The sequence below is a fragment of the Palaemon carinicauda genome, chromosome 13 (assembly GCF_036898095.1).
Source record: "Palaemon carinicauda isolate YSFRI2023 chromosome 13, ASM3689809v2, whole genome shotgun sequence".
Lineage (NCBI taxonomy): Eukaryota > Metazoa > Arthropoda > Malacostraca > Decapoda > Palaemonidae > Palaemon > Palaemon carinicauda.
Genome location: NC_090737.1, coordinates 143,602,436 through 143,624,013, shown reverse-complemented (window position 1 = coordinate 143,624,013; position 21,578 = coordinate 143,602,436). Strand labels below are relative to the sequence as shown.

Sequence of the window (21,578 nt, the reverse complement as noted above, 5' to 3'; positions counted from 1 at the left end):
CCCAGGTTTTTCTTTTACAATTTGTTAAGGGGGATTAGTTGGGATGTGTAGTGAGAACTACTGAAGGAAAAGTCCTGTTGGAAGAGATTTGCTGGAAGCCCGCCAGGAAATTTATACAAAGGAAGGTGATGCAAGAAGTTCAAAGAGAATATCTCTCTCTCTCTCTCTCTCTCTCTCTCTCTCTCTCTCTCTCTCTCCTCTCTCTCTCTCTCTCTCTCTCTCAAGTATAAGCGTGCGAGACAAGTTTATGGTCTTTGGACTTATTCCATTAGAATCTAAACACATCATGAATAATAAGTCTCTCTCTCTCTCTCTCTCTCTCTCTCTCTCTCTCTCTCTCTCTCTCTCTCTCTCTCTCTCTCTCCTTAGAAGCATGCATTCACTCTGCACTACTGATGTAAAAGCAGCTTTTCTTTTTTTTCTTTTATTTCTGGTTACTTTAAAGTATTCAAATATCCCCCTTACGGAAGCTGATGTGTATTAACAATTGAAGATAATATCAGTTTTAAATAGGTTGTTTTAATTTTAAACAACTATTTCTCTACAAGGATAGTGCGCATTCTTTTACTGAACCAAATTTGGAAGAGAGCTGCCGTAAACAATCTTGATAAATGGAATCGCATTTTTTATTATAAGCCTACAAGGAGGTGTCGAACTTGCTTTAAATACTATGCGAGGCCCCTATTATTGGAAGATTAAAGCGCCCTTCAGAATTCATTAATATCAATGTCTTGACAAACCCGGTTATTTCGAACACTCTATGCGAAATATATTGCTTGTGTGTTAGGGTTTTCAAAGGTCTCCTGTACATTGAAGGTCGTTCTTCTCTGTGTGCTAATGTGTTGTCACCAACAGCTCTTTCTTTGAGGCCATATTTCAATTCCTTTGGTTGGAAGTAGGGATCGCTGCGTGTCCTGGCCTAAACACTGATGTATTTGCTGCGGTTGGCCTGGGCGTTTTAAATACAGATTGTTGAAGTCGGGAATGCCTTTAAAAGGGGCTGAACACTGTGTCCGTGTAATAAGACCGAGAGTGTCCGCTGAAGGGTACGGTGAATATTTGATGCGCATCACAACAATAGATGGTGCTCTCCCACGAAAGATTTTGCGCTCTTCATGTAAGTGTTGCCAACCAATAACTAACCTCCCCCCCCCCCCACCCCTCTCCATCCTTCGATCATCTTAGGAGAGATGGTTTAGGGTCCAATTTTTTCCCAATAATCTTGCATATCTAATGATTCTGCCAAACCTCTAAACATACTGATGCTGCGTTCCGATGACTCTGCAGATAGATATAAATAATTGATCGTCGGATAAAAGTGAAGTTCCTTTCAAAGGATCTTTCGCTTTCTTTTGATGTTAGCAACAATTCGCCGGCACACGTCCTAGGAGAAGCATCCTTCCCTGAGATTTTTATCTGTAGTTGTCTTAGTGTTGTCTGTTTTCAATTTTGAATATTTTAGTTACAATGCAATATATCTGGAATGAACGGGGTGGGGCGGGGGCAGAGAATTAACCACACGTTTGTCAAGAAAATATTTTAATCCATTTGGTTATCATTACCCATCAACAAAATAAAATCATTTATTACCACTTCGATTCAAAGGGTATTTACACAAAAAATGACCAAGAGGAAAGGTGATAAATATCAAGTTTAAGAAAAATTTAAGGTTTGAAAGGATCTTAAGAAAAAAAAAAAGGAGAAGAAAAAAGAAGAATACCAAACTGAGAGGAGGAAATGCCATGGAGGATACATTCTTAGAGGAGGGAGATGTCGGGAATGGAAACGGTTCATTGCTTGCAGAAACATTTATAAAACAATTGCCTCTGTCTTGCCGTGGAAGGTTTGACTGTTGCTTTCCCAAATGATGATGTATTTTTCTCCGTAATCATACCGCATTCTTTTATGGTCATTCCTCGGAAAAAAACGGGCAATTATATTAAGATTATGTGAATTGTGTACTATGTATTTGTCTACATACAGTTTTTTGTTGAGATGATTATCAGTCATGTTATTTTGAAAATGTATATTCATATGGAACTAGGCATAAAACATATCAACTTACTGGGTAAATTTCGAAAGAGGTTTATGCACAAAACTAAAATATGAAAGTCAAATTACCTTTATTTCATATGCTCTGATATCCTATCATCCAATGTTGTTTAGTCATTTTAAACTTTATATATACAGTGTATATATATATATATATATATATATATATATATATATATATATAGTGTATATATGTATATATATATATATATATATAGAGTATATATATATTGTGTATGTATATGTATATATATATATATATATATATATATATATATATATATAGAGTATATATATATATATATATATATATATATATATATATATATATATATGTATATATATAGAGTATATATATACTGTGTATATATATATATATATATATATATATATATGAATATATATATTGTATATATATATACATATATATATATATATATATATATCTATATATACTGTATATATAAAATTGTGTGTGTTTGTATATATATATGTATATATATATATATATATATATATATATATATATATATATATATACATATATATATATATATATATATATGTGTGTGTGTGTGTGTGTGTATTGTTTGTGCTTGTATATATATATATATATATATATATATATATATATATATGTATATATATATATATATATATATATATATATATATATATATATATATATATATATATGTATGTATGTATATATTGGAAGATGGAAAATTAACAGGCGATTTGGAACCATAGGCTCGAGATAGCAAAACAAAGACTGCCACTTTTTAATGACCGTATTCTAATCTTAAATATTTGTCAAGAATTTAGCATCTATCAAAAAGGATTCCAGCCCACCCTTTTCAGGTGAGGGATCGTTAGCATTATAATTATTGAAATTAGCGCTCATTGAAGGCTTGGTTGCTTATTATTATCATTGAAAGAGAAAAAATTAACCAGCTCATTGAGAGAAGCTCGACTCTTACAGAGCTGGTCCGATTAAATTTGGGATGTAAAAATTCTTGTATTATAGCTAATAATAAAATCCAAAATAAATATATAGAAATTATAGAATAAAAGTATCTTTTATATAAAAGCTTACAATGAAATATAAAATAAATCTTTAGATAAATAGGATAAAAAAATGATAAAAATCTGTAAAATTTATATTTAGATTTTAGTAACAAAGCCTGCGCTTTTGTATTACAAGATTTGTTTTAATTATCGTTATTATTTATGATTTATCCTTTTAATTCTTATTTTCTTATATTTAGGGCTACCCAATGTTGGTGCCGACCGAACGTTACTTTGGCCTGTGAAAATAAACCGAACAAAATTTACAGTAATAATTTCATATATAAGACAGTTTTTGTCCATGTTGTTCGTTTTGGGTCTACACTAAAAAAATAAATTACAGGAATGTCTATTAGTTTCTGCAATGCAACTACGCATGACTTACAACAAATGAATGCTATCCAACGCTTTAACAAGACTTTTTTTTTATTTCTTAGACTTTTCGTAGAGGGCAAGCTATAAAACCAAGATAAGATTCAATCACTGTCAGATAAATAATATATCCAGACAGCCAATCACCACCGAGCTAACAACAACAGCTGGTTTGGAGGTAATTTGCAGCAGCTAACTTGTCTTCGGTGTTGTACGACCGCTTGGAGATTATTCTCCCCCGGCGTGGGAGTCTCTCTCTCTCTCTCTCTCTCTCTCTCTCTCTCTCTCTCTCTCTCTCAACAGATGCAAATGAAGATCCAGTGCATCTCTTAAAATAAGCAACACATTCTTCAACTAACTTTAGCGATACCGTCAAAAGGAAATCTCACAAGAGAGAGAGAGAGAGAGAGAGAGAGAGAGAGAGAGAGAGAGAGAGAGAGAGAGAGAGAGAGAGAGAGAATATATGCAAATGGATGGACGCCCTCTGCGAAGAGGAGCACGCACCAATGGGGGAAATAAGACGCTTGATAAAGAGAGAGAGAGAGAGAGAGAGAGAGAGAGAGAGAGAGAGAGAGAGAGAGAGAGAGGAGAGAGAGAGATTGAAATACAGGGAAAGGAATAATAGATTATAAAAAATGATTGTCCAGTGTAAGGGTGGAAGGATAAAGGGATAGAGTGAGAGAAAGGGAAGAAACAAAGGAGGAGGAGGAGGAGAAACGGTGAGAGGAAGGGTGAAATAAATGCATAAATAAAGAGAGATTGGGAACACATTGGCTGTGCGTATGTATAGAGAGAACGAATCAGATACTGTACGTAAGCATTTAGATTTTGCTTTATCTTATCTTTTATTCTTTAATCCTTGAATTCTTGAGGATAGAGGAACTGCCAGACATAGAGAAAGATAAGTACATATTTCAGGTAGAGGAGTCTAGAAAGGGATATTAACCTTTTTTTGTTTTGTGTGCTTTATTTTTCCTTTTTTGAAAAATGGATAATCTTTTGACGTTTACTCTTGAAAAAAAAAAAAAAAAAAAAAAAAAAACGGTTTGATTCCATTCCGTAAAAATGATTACCTTTTAACAATAAATTCCCATAAAATGTGTTATAAATGTCATTACTAATGCTGGCTTCAATACGATGAACATATTAAATTAACTTACTTGCTCCCGAGGATATTAATTACTTTTAAGACTCCTTGTTAAGATTATAACATAGCAAAGTTGACGTAAAAAAAGAGAATAAAACTTCCAAGAAGTTTTGTCTACTGAAATACTTATTTATAAGATATGCCTAATCCTCCCCAGCACTTCTCTGATCTTAAAACTGGCGAACGAAACGTACATTGTTCAGTCACGCACAGAACTGGTGTTTATAAAGGAATGCTTATCACTATTGGAACTGAAGAGGTCTTGCGTTATTATCACGTCATATTAACGTCATTTGTATATACTATTTATGATGGATATTAGTTTTTAGGTGTCTGAAATAAATGACGGATTCTTTTACTTATTTCTTTGGGAATTTGGATCCTTTATATTTTTTATGATATTTTACTAACTACACTACGATGCCATTCTTCATCATTTATCAAAACGAGTGAATATTTAGTTAAATCTCTCTCTCTCTCTCTCTCTCTCTCTCTCTCTCTCTCTCTCTCTCTCTCTCTCTCTCTCTCTCTCTCTTCTCAACAAGAGGAAATAAATGATTCCTTATTTCTGCTAACATCTCTGATGTGAAACGCACATAAACATGAATTTGTATACTATTCATATTGACGAAGAAAAGTATTTTGTCTCTTTAGTTCTCAAGATTGTAGTAGGCAGTATTTCCTTCTTTATATATATATATATATATATATATATATATATATATATATATATATATATATATATAAATATATATATATGCATATATATATATTTATATATATATACATATATATATATCTATATATATATATATATATATATATATATATATATATATATATATATATAAAGATAGAGGATGTTCTAACAATATGTATTAAAAAGAAATGGACATGAGCAGGACATATAATGAGAATGATAAACATTAAATGGACATTAAGAATAAGGGAATATGTCTCTAGAGATTATAAAAGAAGCAAGGGAAGGAAGAAAAGACGAGAGATTAACGAACTAATAAATTTTTCTGGTATGGACTGGCATGGCAAGACTAAACAGACGATGGTGAAGGGACATATCTGAGGCCTTTGTTTTGTGTGTGTGCGTGAGTGTTTGTGTGTGTGTATGTGTGTGTGTATGTGTGTCTGCGTATTGTAATACATACGGAAATCATAAAAACGCTTCTTTCAGCCACCCACTCGTAGTTTTCCTTGAACTGGAATTTTTTCTTCAAGTATTATCTCTAAGATCAGGGAAATCAAGTTTTCCAAAATGAGCAGATGAATAAACATTAGAATGTTGACGAGTAACGATGATTATGATTTTGACGGTTATGGGTAGATTTTTTTCTTTTTCTTTTTTTTTCTTTTTGTATCATGGGGTTGTTGATGCTTTGGTCCCTGATCAGAGAACAACAGATAAACAGAGCCATGGAAACCAGTAATGACTTAATTGCACGAGACTTTGTGAGGGCATAGATGCCTTACCAAGTATACCAAAGCATCCTGAGGAGATGAAGATCTTATGGTCAGAGAAGTAATTTAATTAACGGTCAATTAGATCACAATGCGTTAGCAATAAAGAGTCTTTCTACAAGAGGACAGACCAACATAATTCATTAGACAATATTGCCTAAATATGAGAGAAATATTCCAGAGAAGGATTGATAATGACACATGCAACTTCAATAATAAGGTTGAATACAACACCAAGCAACGGCTAAATAAAACTTTCCTTGTTTTAGAATCAAATCTAACAATGGAAACAAAATCTTTATGCGACCAGTTTGAAGTAATGAGGATACTGAAAGTGTTGATAGAATGAAAGGCTGAGATACAATGCGATCAGAGTCTTCTTCATCTTCTTTTTATTATTATTTTCATACTGTGACAATAAACTTTTTAGTAGATTTAATAAAAAAGATTACAGCTATTTGCTGTAGTTTTAGATAAGTATACTGTTATATTATTGGTTATACTGCTATTCATTCACTACGATTTTTTTTCTTTATATAAGATCGATGATTTTGTCCTCTGAGCTAATAAATTAGAAGAAATAAATGTGATGGTGGATAAAATATCATGACGTCACTTTGGTCAGATCCCCCCGTACGGAAAAATTTTTTTTTTAATATTTTTTTATGTTTTTAATATTTAATTTATCGTATATGGTTGTTGAGGCAATAATTTTAACTTGTGCCATAAGTATTTACTCTCTTGGCTATATCCATCTATATATTATTATTATTATTATTATTATTATTATTATTATTATTATTATTATTATAAATTTAAAAATCATGTCAGACTCGAACATTAATAATTTGATATTACTAGAATTAGGCTTCAAGAAGATTAATGATAGATATTATTATAATCCTAATGAATAGTAGTAGTAGTTGTAGTAGTAGTAGTAGAAAACCTTTTTCCAAGCAAGTAAAAAATTATTTGACAAATTCCATTTATTTTGAGCGTAGTCCGTCGATCCTTCCTTTCTTATTCGTCCTTCCCATTCCATTTTAGGGCCAGTGCCAAATCCACTCTCATCTTAATACCCCTCCCGCCCCCATTCGTACCCCCATCCCTCTACCCCACGACCCCGTCTACTCTATCATTCATAATGTGAGACTCCCGGTACCTCAGTGACCCCAACCCCCTCCCATATCATTTTGTCTGTTCCTTAAACCTCCCTCCCTCTCTCCCTCTCTTCTAAGGATGACATAAAATGACGCATATGACACACAGATCAGCCAGGAGCAGTGTCATGTGTCAGTGGAAGTGGTGTCATGTGTCGAGCCATGTCAACATCTTTCTCCTTGTTTTCGCTTCTTTCCCTCCTCCTCCTCCTCACCCCCACCCCCTTCTCCTCCTCTCCTTGCTCCTTCACTCCTCCCTCCCTGCCTTCCCCCTACTCTTCTCCACTTCCCCTATGGCCCCAACTCTCCGCTGTTCTAGCCCCTACCTTCCAGCAGACTGTGATATTCCGTGATGGATTTGCAAGACGTTTGGGGATTAAAGTTATGGGAAATTTTTGGCTTTTCTCCCATTCATGTATACATACATACAGACATATATACATACTCTTATTTATATATATATATATATATATATATATATATATATATATATATATATATATATATATATATATATATATATAATATATATATATATATATAAATGTATGTTAGACATATTTCTTTTATTCTCACTCCATTTAATTTACAGTAACTGACCTCCTGTGTGTCCTGGTAAACACGAACTATTATCCCAGAATCTAGATGAACTAATAGGAATGTTTTTGGGACAATTTTATAATTGTATGAAGATTCACCAATGAAACACGTTGTTACAAAATTGAAAACATCTATCACTTCTGCGTGCAAAATATAGAAGAGAAAGTACAGTCAAGCATATTTTTACGGTTATTTTGAGCTCCTCATCATCATATTCTCTCTCTCTCTCTCTCTCTCTCTCTCTCTCTCTCTCTCTCTCTCTCTCTCTCTCTCTCTCTCTCTCTCTCTCTGTGATTATTGACTCTCATTTGGAAGTTTTTTTATTTTAATAATAATAATAATAATAATAATAATAATAATAATTATAATAATAATAATAATAATAATAATAATAATAATAATAATAATCTCACCTGAAGTGATTTGAAAAAGTCGATCAGTTACCTCAGGACAATGGTGTATCCACTTAGTCAGAGAGAGCATAAAAGAAAAGGAACCAGAAATATGATTTCCTTTACTTGTTATCATATTAGACCTACAGTATGGTTTTCACACCCTCCAACCCATCGGAAGTCCACCCTAAAAGCTTTTATATGCATTTGAGAGGCTGGTGGTTCTTTTATCAGCGGTTTTAACCCCAAAGGACTTGATATATTATTATTATCATTATTATTATTTTTATTATTATTATTATTATTATTATTATTATTATTAATGTTTTTATTATTATTATTATTATTATTATTATTATTATTATTATCATTATTATTATTATTATTATTATTATTATTATTATTGTGACTGTTTTAGCTACTACAACCTTTTCTTATCTAATGTATTTTGTGCTTCTGCTATTTAAGCTCAATTATATGTGTATGTGAATATAAGCTGAAAAAAAAATGTCTGATATTACTGTATTATTGTAATTATAATTCACCTTCCTTCCTAAGTCAATGCAAAACATGCCGAGAGTGGATTACTTATGTAACCTGCTTCCCCAACTTGCAGGAACTCAGAACATTATCCTGTCAGTGACGTGGTACTTTAGTGGGAGCATCCCTGGTCCGCATTCCATGAGGCAGGAGTTCGTGGACGACAGACAGCTAGATAGTTTTCGTTACCGTCTATATGAGTTCAGGGTTTAGTGTTTTGGGTTTTGGAATGTTGTCTGCTGAATACTCAGCAGATATTGTTAGTTCCTTCCTAGTCCTATCTTGGCTTCAGACGATCAACAGTGAACAAATGAACCAGAATGCTTGGGCGCTGATCAAATGTATACTGTATAGAGTCAGGCTCTGAAATCTCTGCTACAAGTTTAATTAATGACCTGGTCTTTGGCTCTGCCACTGATACACGACCTTTCCCGTCCCATTAGTTATATGACGTCATATCTGATCCTTCTACCGATATATAATTTCTAAGCATATCTTTCCGTGATATTTATCACAAAAGCCTAACATAAAGTTCTTCCACAAGCCTTAAACTTGTTTTATTTTTTAATGCTTTCAGTCTACCTTGTTTTGAGTATTATTTTTCGGTTTCGTCTTTAGCTGCTGACTTATTTTAATTTGTTGAATAGAAACTTACTGTCTATTAAATTCCTTATTCCTGATTCGATACTTATTTCTAGCACCGTCGTTCACTTAGTGTATTATGCATATTGCAGATTTCTCATAATTTTGAGTATAACTTGTATTCAAATCTTCCCTGTGTGTAACATTCTGTATGTAGTATAGGAATGCAGCTGATTCTAACAGTCATACCTTCTCATCATAAGGCTCAATACTATACAGTATTCTGGAGGTTTTATTCCAGTTGTGATCAGGTTGTGGGAGGATCTCTCTAATCTGACGGTTGAATCGGTGAAACTTCAGAAGTTCGAACATTTTGTAAAGTATTTTCTGTTGAATAGATTGACATAAGACTCGTTCTATAGTGTGTATATGACATATCTATTTCAATGTTGTTACTGATCTTGAAATATTTAACGTATTTTATTCATTACTTAGTTTATTATGTATTTCCTTACCTCACTGGGCTCCTTACTGTTGGAGCACTTGGGCTTGTAGCTTTCTGATTTTCCATCCAGGGTTACAGTTTGGCCAGTAGTAGTAATAATAATATTAACTAGAGGGGTACTCAGTAGAGCGCAGACCTCCACTACGGCAGCTTATTTCTCGACCTTGTCCTTGACCTTTGACCTTAACATGTATTAACTGACGTGGATTTTCATACACTTAAATATGAACAAAGTTTGAAATCTTTGTGACAACGATGTCCAAACTTATATCTGATTACGTGAATTGGACATTTAGCTTGACCGTAACCTTGACCTTTCAAAATTTAATCATTTGCAGTTTTTTACATATCAGTTAATCCCTGAATGTTTTATTGCACTACAATTAGAAGTGTGGTCAGGAAGCTATTCACAAGCAAACACACACACACGCACACAAATTACAAACGCATAAACAAGGGCGAAAACATAACCTCCTTCCAACTTCGGTGGCGGAGGTAATAATAATAATAATAATAATAATAATAATAATAATAATAATAATGATAATAATAATAATAATGATGATGTCTAGACGTACTATTTATTACTTCTCGATTTATTTTATTTACCTGATATTCACATCTTGATTTTCATTCAGAGCAGTCTTTATCATAATATTCAGACGCATTTTTTTTTCGTTTATTTTGAAATGATTTTTAGGGCATTATCTTGGCATTTATTATCCCTTAACTCGATATGTTTTTATCATAATATTATCTCGACATCAAGTTTTATCATCGTTTCATGATATAGCTCTGAAGCTCATTTGCATCAGTATGCAAACTCCTTATTCTTAACCTAATTAAGAAATAGAATAGGGCGAAGCTATCAGAATAAATACTTATGGGTTTTGTAATAAAACTTCTGGAATACTGTGTAGTATTGAGTCTTATTATAAAGAAGGCAAGACCGTTAGAATTACAGTAACTGTATACATAGTACTAAATAAAGAAAGGTACACACAGAATTATGAGAAATTTCATTCAACATACATGAAGAACTTATTGAACAACGATGCCAGAGATTAATATCTAGATCAGTTATGAAAAATTTAACGGGCAGCAGGTTTTTATCCAACAAATTGAGATGAAATATCAAAACTGAAGACCAAACACGATAATAATATTAAGGACATACCAGAACGAAAGAATTAAATTATAACAAATATGTTATATACAATTAAAGAGACATTGCCAACGCAAATATTTTGAAGTTGAGGAGCTACTGTCCTTGCAATCATACATTAAGTTTTGTTAGGGTTTAACTTTATCCTCTATAATTCGCAACAGGAACTAACATATGCTAGATCTCTACTGGGGGATTCAGCAACCACAGGTCTGCATTCAAGAGATGGAATAGATGCATAGTGGATTCAACTGCATATGTAACAAGTTTGTGCTCTAGGCCAAACCATCATGCTTATATAGTATGACAAATAATAATCCAAGAACACATCCCTAAAGAACACCATATATTGCATTCCTATAGTTAATGTGATGGCCATCAACAGCTAATCCTTACAATTTGTTGCTTAAAAATTCAGTAATGATACGAAAAAAAGACCCAACTACTCCCATTTGTTTGAATTTGAAAACAAGGACCTCATGATTAACAATGCCAAACATAGCACTTAAGTTAAGACAAATTATTTGAACTTCAAAACAATTATGTTATTTTGCGTAAGTTAGAACGAAGAGGAGCCCTATAGCACTTGTTGGAGAATTGGTAATGTTACTCCACTAAGGAAATATACTTGTGGTAGCTCAAGTCCAACTGATTACCAGTCAATTTTCATAACACCCATAGTATCTAAAGTTTTTGAACGTCTTTTGGCAAAACGTATAAATAGATTTTGCTGAAGATAATCATTGTTCCCTTGTTTGCAATTTGGCTTTAGTAAAGGTTTTGGAGCATGTGATGCCCCTCTCAAAATATCCAATGCTGTACATATATCCATTAATTGTGGTCAGCAAGTTCGTATGATTGACCTTGATTTTAGTGCTGCCTTTGATCGTGTTAATCATGAGGCCCTTGCTTTCAAACTCAAATAGTTGGGAGTCTGGAGGATCTATTCTCAGCATCATTATTGACTTTTTAAGTAATATATTGCAAAGAATTGTTGCTGATGGGCACCATAGTGAGTAACGAAATGTGTTATCTGGTGTTCCTTAGGGTAGTGCTCTTGGCCAATTACTTTTCATACTACTGTATATACACATGATATGTGGTTCGGTCTAGAAAACCAGATCGTTGCATGTGTAGATGATGCTACTCAGTTTACATCAATTCCATCTACTGAATGTAGATCTGGGTTGCTAAATCCCTTAATAGAGATCTAACTAAAATCAGTGCACGGGACAGATTATGGGGCATGAAACTGAATCCTAACAGAACTCTGAGCTTAATTGTAAGTAAGTCAAGGAAAGTTGCTCCTCAACATCCGTATCTCAGAATTAATAATGTATCTTTAACTCTGTATGACTATTTTAAAATTTTAGGTATGACTCTCAACAGCAAGTTTAATATTGAGAAACACATTCAATTGCACAAAATTGCAAGAACAAAAATGTATTGACGAGAAAGTCTTTTAAGATTTTTGGTGATCAATCTCATCTGTTTTAATTCATTCATTCAACTTTGTTTCGAGTATTGTTCTCCTTCTGTCTGATCTTCAGCTGCTCATTCTCATCTTAATTTGTTGAACAGGAACTTACGGTCTATTAAATAACTTATTCCTGCCTGATCTAGATATTAATATCTGGCACCGTCGTTCAATTAGTTCATTACGCATGTTGCATTAGGTTTTCCTAAGTCTGACCATCCTTTACCATCAGATCTTCCCAGTCAGTACTATCCTGTTTGTAATACTAGGTATGCAATTAATTCTAATAGTTAGGCCTTCTCCATCATGAAGTGTTATTCCAGCTGTTACCAAGATATGAAATAATCTTCCTATTCAGGTGATTGAACTTCAAAAGTTCAAACTTGCCGCAAAAGCTTTTATATTGAACAAGTTAACACAGGCCTTTTTATAGTATTATTTGAAAGACCTGTTTTAATGATGTTACTGTTCTTGAAATATTTCATTTCAATTGTTTATAGCTTCTTCTAGAGTCTATTTATTTCCTTATTTCCTTTCCTCACCGGGCTATTTTTACCTGTTGGAGCCCTTGGGCTTATGGCATCCTGCTTTTCCAACTAGGGTTGCACTTAGGTAGTAATAATAATAATAATAATAATAATAATAATAATAATAATAATAATAATAATAATAATAATAATAGGGGGATATGTGTACAGCTTTGGAAATTGTAAGAAGGGCATCACATATTTCGATGCCTTTGGTAAAGCCAAATTGCAAACTAGGGAACAGATGATTAGTAAATTCAGCACACTTATTTATATGTTTTTCCAAAGGACGCTTAATGAATTAAAGGTTAGGTCCTACAGAATTACGCATGAAATACAAGTGAATTGAGGATGTCAATTTTGCTAGTTTCCAGCTTTTCGTAAGCATCTAGAGTAAAAATGCCCTTTTTCCGTAATATTGTGTGGATATGAACAGTGTGAATTACACACAAATATTCAGATTGTGTCGCTAGTGTATTATGAACAAAAGCGAAAAGCATTGCAGAAGCCTTCTGTGGCCAGATGTATTACGGTTATTGTGAGTATAAAACAGATACAAATGGTGAAATGAGAGCAGATGTATTGCAAACAAAGCAAAAAATAGCGAACACAGCGTAGAAGCCTGGATGTTGTAGAGTGGATGTATCCTTGAAATGGTGGGTGTACACCGTATGCGGAGTGTTTGGGATGCAGAGGTGTAAAACAGGGTGGATGATCCATCTTAGCCAGAACACCAGCCAACTCGGAAAGTGGAATACGTTCATCCAACCTCTCATTATGCCACAGACCAAGCAAGCTGAGATGTCCCTGTAGTCCACCGTCAAGAAAAGGGCACCACCCTTAGATTTTGGGCCAACTGCTGCTCTTACCTCAACTCCTACTCAGAAGCCTCTCAAGTAAATGAAGAAGGTCACAACTCTAGTCCCCAAGGACGAACCCGCCCCACCCCAGGACCAAACCGCCATGCAGCTTGCGGCCAGGGATCCAGCCTAAGATCTCCCAAAGACGAGTCTCCTTCTGGCAGCAAAGACCGTGAAGAGCCTCCTTGAGCCGTAGATGGCCAAAAAGTCGAGCCTCCTCCAGCTTGGGTGACTGGCAGTTGCAAGTCCAGAAAGCCCCTGAAGAACTTCCCTCGGATGCCAGAGAAGGAGGATGATCTTTTGGAATGGTTGGGGAAAGTGAGTTCGTCCAGTGCTAGGGTCACATGTATTTAAAGGACGTCTAGAACAAGAGGAGCCTGTGGGAGAAGAAGGCATAGGATTTTGACCTCACTATTGAGTATATCTACGACTGTTGGAAAGAAATGCAGAAATGGGTCGTGAAGCTACACAAGGTCAAGAGTGGGCAGGCGGCAAAGAAGCTGACTGGCCGAGTACTGTACATCCTGGAGAATTGCAGCTTCTACGAGGGACAGCTACAGCACTGGACCACAGCGCCAGAAAAACCAGTCCGGAATGTTTTCAAAGTTATTTTTCAAAACTTTTAGGTAATGCTTTCCAATTTGTTTGTCATAATTCTTGACTTCTTGTAAACTCAAGGAATTCCACCCTTTTCAGCTTCCTCGGACGTGGAGGCCGATGCTTTGGGAGATAGTGGCGCCTCTGATGCTGGTGATGGACCTGCTGGTGCTGGTCTGCCCGTAGATCACGAGTCAGACCAGGACCAGCTTCTCTCCCAGCTTGAGAGGGATGCTGTCAAGCTGTTCAGTACTCCCAGGCGCCCATCCGCTGGGACAAGGAGGAGGACTGCCACGTAGGAAGATGTGCTAAAGGAAATCCAGGACAAATAAAACTAATAATTCTAATTATTTTGATAATGATTATAATTTTAATAATGATTATAATTTTGATAATGATTATAATTTTGATAATGATCATAATTTTACTAATGTTAATATTAATAGTAATAATAATTCTAAAAATTTGGATAAGAGTGACCAGGGACCCCGGAAGCCCTTCATCACGTATCTATCAGAGATTTTGAGGACAGGTGCTGACGAAACATATCATGGCTTTCCTCCACAATTTTCCTTATCCTACGGCAACTGCTGTGCAGCACTAGTGGCAGAAATTCACAGCCAATGCTCTATCCATTCAGCCGGCCCCCAAACCACTCATAGCAGCAGTACGCCCTCCAAACTCCAGCCTTCCAGCAGGCACCCAGCACCACCTCCCTCCAGACAACCCAGGAGCCAACGCATCTCTATTACACAATGATGACACAGTCGATAAGCACCCCATCTATCAGCAGTGTCCCAGGAGATGCCTCTACCCCGGTATCTTCAGCCCTTGCCAGTGCCCATGACGTGCTGAATATGATACTAGGGATCACCAACCTCAGCGATTTAGCTGACAGCTCATTCAGATCAATTGGGAACCTCAATACGCCTAGAATTTCCAACCCCGGGGAGATGGATCACTGGAGTAGTGTCAGCAAATGAGCTTATTTTTCATTTCAGATGTATTTCCTTCTGGAACTATATTTCATTTTATTAATAATTATGCATTTTTCCCTTTTTTATTTCTGTGCTTGTTCTCTATTTGTTCTTTGGCCATTCATTAATTGATATTTAGCTGCCACAGATTAATCAAGATGCTGTTACAACCTATCAATGAATAATGAACCAAAATGAATTAAGAAACTATACTCAAAGAAGAAATTAGTATTGAGGTGGTGGCACCCTTATATGTTGATAGAAAACAATACTGAATAACAAACGATTATTGAAATGTGGATAGAAAAACATACAAAGTGAACTTCAGTTTATTGTAATATTTCCTAAGAAAAACTTTTCCACAAATAAATGCGTTACAATGCATAACAAAAGATAAATACAGCACTCCTAGACATGTTTATAAATACAGAGAAGAGATAAGTAAAACAAATTAATTGCCAAATTTCTAATGTAAACAACTTCAGTACACAATGTCCATACAGTACAAACATTTCCTTACGCATCCACCATGCCATCCTGCCATGAAACGGCACCAGGTGGAGAGTTGCACCAATTCTTTAGTAGGTTACACTGCTTCTTCCCTTCTTTGGAATACCTGGCTCCATCTCTTCATCTAGCAACTGATGGTTAAGCAGCTTGTTCTGCAACACAGGGTAGCTGCTGCACATTAGATTGTGGAGACCACGCAGGCCATCACAATGAGCCTGTCATCATCTAGATGGTGCTGCATGGTAGTCAGCATGACTTGAAACACGTTCATCATAATGCCAAAGGCATTCTCCACCACTCTCCTGGCCCTTGACAGCCTGTAGTTGTAGATGCACTCCTCCCTGGTAATGTTCCTGCCCTTGTAAGGCTTCATCTGTTATGTCCTCAGGAAGAAAATTTCATCACCCACGATGAAGTTGGGAACATCTTTTGTGTCACTGGGCAGGGGATCAGGAGGTGGCCAACCTGTGATGTCGTCGTTCTCAAAGCCTGCCTTCAGCTCACTGTCGTTGAATATCTAAGCATTTGATGTTGAACCATTCCCAGACATGTTTGCCTACAGGAACCTATAGTCTCAACTGACCAGAACCGACAGTATGATGGTGAAGAAACCTTTATAGTTGTAGATTTCATAACCTATTTTGGGGTGAGTTTTGTATGCAACATACTTGCCATCGATGGTCGCAATTGTGTGAGGGAAGTTCCATCTCTGCATCCATTCATTGGAGAGTTTGCGCTATCCTTCTTCAAGGCTAGAGCATGGGAACTGCTCATCAAGATACTCCTCCAATATAGCCTGACAGACCTCTCTCACAACTTTGTTGATGGTGTGTTGGGTGACCTGCAGCCTTATGCTATGTCTCTGTATTTGGTTCCAGAGGCCAAGTGCTGCAGTGTAACTGCCAACTTGAGTCCAGGCTCCAAGTTTGCTCTGCAGTTGGTGCTTGGCCTGGTGAGTCTTGGAGTTAGCCTATTTAGAAATTCTGTAAACATTGCTGTGGACATCCTCATGAAGTTCTGGAAGGAACTTGGATTCTTATTCTCCACCATCAGCTTATTGTAGATCCCCAGTTCCAGTCTTCTGCCAATTTAGGGTCTGACCCAAAGCAATCTTGACAGTTTTTTTCGTCTTTTTTCCTGGAGCACTTGCAAGAGTTGTTCAACTTGACTTTTATGTTGTTGGAGGAAAGCAACAATCAGACAGGGATTTTGAGAGTCCATGGTATATAGGTGTTTACTCATCCAGTCCTGGCTCACTTTACATAAACTATACCCTATGTATTTGGAATGCATTCTTATAATTCATAGTATGGATGTGCTGGTACTCTATACATTTGGTACACGTACATGATACATATGTTCCCATTCTGCTAACATCATGCAATTACCCGTGAGCTGCATATAAAGGACGAACATAGCAAATAACAGTAGATGAATTGTGTATGGATTATAAATGTATTACGAATTCCCATCTTCAGCCAAAATAGCCTTTGTGGTTCATTGGGAACATACGCAGAGGTTGGGCAATTGATTTTAGCATGAATCACTAATACTGATTATGTTTGGCAAATACCTGCCAATTCTATGTGTAAATCAGTTGCAATTCATCCGCAACGCCTGTAGGACTAGGCCTTAAAATAATATGGAAGATATGGAAATTGAACACTAATCAGCAGGGCTAGATATATCAATAACAATTACCTAGGGGAATAACATTACCATTCTCCAAAAAGCATAAAAAGAACCTAATCTCGTTGCCGTGCAAAATAATAGACAACTTTGGTGGTAAAAAATCGACAATCTTTATACCAAAAAAAAAAAAAAATGCCATTTAGGTGTACACCTCCTTAAGCTTAAGGTCCAGTCAAAGTTTTTCCATTTCATGGAACCAAAAAGTAATATAGGTACTAGTTACCTTAGCTTCAGGAAAACAGGAATGAGGAAGATTAAGTTTCTCATTAATCTGCTTACTGTTAACTACATCAGCCAGAAGGGTTGCGTTTTCCTTTGAACAGTGAGTGACAGAGCAAACCATTTGGTTTAATCAAAAGAACTGTTAGATCTACAGCAAAGGCTGCAGATTTACGGATATCCCACTATTCATGGTCCTGGTTTGCAGCAGAAAAGGGTACTTTTATGGTAAAATTGTATTCCTTTTCAGTTGTAACTTAAATGGTGGTAGGTTGTAAGTTGATCAGAATTCCAGCCACTCATTGATATACTACCGCTAGAGAATTGTTGGATCCCTCTCACTGGTTACGACTCATTTTTTCTTTGCCCACCCATGAGCCGAATAGTCTGGCCTATTCTTACCCCATTCTCCTCTGTCCTTATACACCTGACAACACTGAGATTATCAGACAATTCTTCTTCGCTCAAGGGGTTACCTACTGCACTGTAATTATTCAGTGGCTATTTTCCTCTTGATAAGGGTAGAAAAGACTCTTTAGCTATGGTAAGCAGCTCTTCTAGGAGAAGGACACTCCAAAATCAAACCCTTATCCTCTGATATTGAGTAGCGTCATAGCCTCTGTGCCATGGCCTTTCATTGTCTTGGATTAGAGTGCTCTATCATGCTGTTCCATCTTATTTCTCTTCCTCTTGTTTTTTGAAGTGTTTATAGTTTATATGTGAAGGATCTAACCTAATGTTGTTACTGTTTTTGAAAAATTTTATTTTGATTTTTTTAGTCTTCTCCTGCAGTTTATCTATTTCCTTGTTTTCTTTCCTCACTGGGTGATTTTTCCCTGTTGGAGCCCTTGGGCTTATAGCATCTTGCTTTTACAACTAGGGTTATAGCATATCTTGTAATAATAATAACAATAATTGGTCACAGCTGGATAAAACCTCTAAAATACTGTGTATTATTGAGTCTTATGATAGAGAAGGCATGACCATTAAAAGAATTAACTGCATACGAGTAAGTTCCTGTTCGACAACTAAGATGAGATTCAGCAGCCTAAGGCCATACAGTAGAATAATAATCAAAACAACGCATAATGAAAGAATTAGAATACTTCTTCAGATTACATTGATCACCGAAAACCTTAAAAGACTTGCTCAATAAGCCAATTTTTTGTGCAATTGAAGAAGAGACACACCGAATGTATTTCTCAAAAGTAAATTTGCTATCAAGAATGACACCAATCATTCTAAAAAAGTCATACAGAGTTAAACACTATCAATGTTGAGATCCGGATGTTGAGGACCCACTGTCATAAACCCTTCTTACAATCATAATTTGAGTTTTGTTAGGATTCAACTACATGCCCCATAATTTGCAACATACACTAATTTTTGCTAGATGTCTGTTTAGGGGTTCAGCAACTTCAGATCTACATTTAGCTGATGGAATTGATGCAAAGAGAGTAGCATCACCAGCAAATAAAACGAGGTTGTTCTCTACGCCAAAACACATGTCTTGGGTATATGGAATAAAAAGTAATGGGGCCAAGAACACTACCCTGAGGAACCACAGATATCACATTCCTATACTCACTATGGTGCCCATCAATAACAACTCTTTGTGATATATTACTTCGAGATTCAATAATGATGCTAAGAAAAAACCCATTTACTCCCAAATGTTTGAGTTATAAAACAAGGTCCTCATGATTAACGCGATCAAAGGCAGCACTAAAATGAAGGCCAATCATGCGAACTTCCTTACCACAATCAAGTGATTTATGTATAGCATCGGAGGTTGTAAGAAGGACATTACATGTTCCAAGATCTTTGCGAAAGCCAAATTGTAAACTAGGAAGTAAATAATTACCTTCAGCAACCCTATTTAGACGTTTTGACAAATGACGTTTAAAACCTTGAGATAATATGGGAGTTATGGAAATTGAGCGTTAATCAGCTGGACTTGAGCCATCACAAACACATTTACAGGTGCTTGTTTCTTATTACCGAGGTTAATAGATAATCATTAACTACTAATTAGAGAATAAGTTTTGAAAGAAGATTCAAATGACGTTTTTTTTTTCTTTTTTTCCCACCCATTTTAGTATCAAAGAGATGGTAGATGGACTGGCCATTTTTGTCTACGTTTAACTATTTCCAGCAAGAGAACATTAATTGACGATATTCCTAAAACGGTCCAAAAATACTTTAATTATAAGAATTGAAGTAAGAGGGCCATGGAAGAGCAGGATGATTTATTTGTTAATTTTTGGGAATATGCTGATATGAGTTTACCAATCAGATGATTTTATTATATCTTATGCAGTTTTGATAACACACGACTTAGCTAACATAGTCTTTAAAAAAAAAATGAACAAGACTATCTAAAAAATTGTTGGGGTAATGAATGTAAAAGTCTAATGATACAATTAGAAAATAAAACTCCGAACTCGACCACCCAGGGAATATTGCTGACTGGAGATGAGCTTTCAATCCAGAACGAATTTTCCGTAACGAAATTGGCTCCGCGTACTTGATTTTCTTTGTCGAAAGGCGTTCTTTTGTCGACATCGTTTGTTTATTTGTTGTTTTAAAGGGTTACATTTCCTTGCTTGTCATGCATTTAGTTCATAGGAGCTCCATAAAATAACATGCCGACAAGAAAGGAAGAACTTTAATTGATATGCTCTGTGATTCCTTTGCCAGGGGATTAAAATACCATGAATCCTTCCTATATCGTATCAGCTACAACTGTACATAGAAATGAGCAGTAATTTAATTTCAAGATGTATCATTAAAAACATTTGACACCAAGAAAAGGTGTTAACCTCTTTACCAAATATGAGGAATAGAAGGCAAATCATTCCTATATTGGCATTATTGGAATACACGTTTGTTGAAAATATGGAAAAGGTGTTTTCGAAGTCCAAAATGTCCTCCCAACTTCGACTATTCCCTTCGTGCCCCCCCCCCCCCCTCCCCATCTCCCAGTCCCCCTTGCCATGCAACGGCATTGTGACTTCATCACTCCACTCATCTCCCTCCCCCGCCTGAACCCCCACTCCATCATCCATCCTCATCAACCCCTCCCCTTCTAGCCTTTCCACTTCATCCCTTTTCAACTATTGAAGAATTTCTGGCGGTAGTTCTCTTAAAAAAATAAACCTTTTTTTATCCCCAACTTTTTCGAGAAGTTCGTTTCCTTTCTTTGAGGGCTATGGGAATATTCTGCAAAAACATTTCCTTTCAGTGAGACGTAAATGAGACAAATATGTCCGTTTCCTTTTCCCCTCTGCCCTCTCCCCTCCTAACTTAATCCCCAACCCCCTGCCATATTCCATTTCTAGAATTACTATAATCAGAATATTTTCTTGATAAGGAACGCATTACAGTATAAATTCAAAGATTAAAATTCATCCAAACTCCTATAAAGATATTCAAACACCCACAGCGTTTGTTGCTAGACTTTTAAGCCACACTTTAATGCCAAACAAATGACTGCAACAGAGGAAGGCAATTAAGTTCCACAAATAATATAAAGAGAAAAGAAACGTATCTTTGAGGAGCAACCTGCTTGCACATTTAAGCGTCTGTCCTCCCCCTCCCCCTTCCCCTCCAAGGAATGCTCCCTCCCTCACACAAGCATCCTATCTCCCTTTTATGTTCTCC

The 21,578-nt window shown here is 35.7% G+C and overlaps 1 pseudogene; it reads left to right on the top strand.

Annotated features, from left to right (window-relative positions):
* Window positions 1-13,861: 13,861 nt before the first annotated feature.
* On the top strand, window positions 13,862-15,500 carry LOC137651859 (uncharacterized; annotated as a pseudogene).
* The last annotated feature ends 6,078 nt before the right edge of the window (window positions 15,501-21,578 follow it).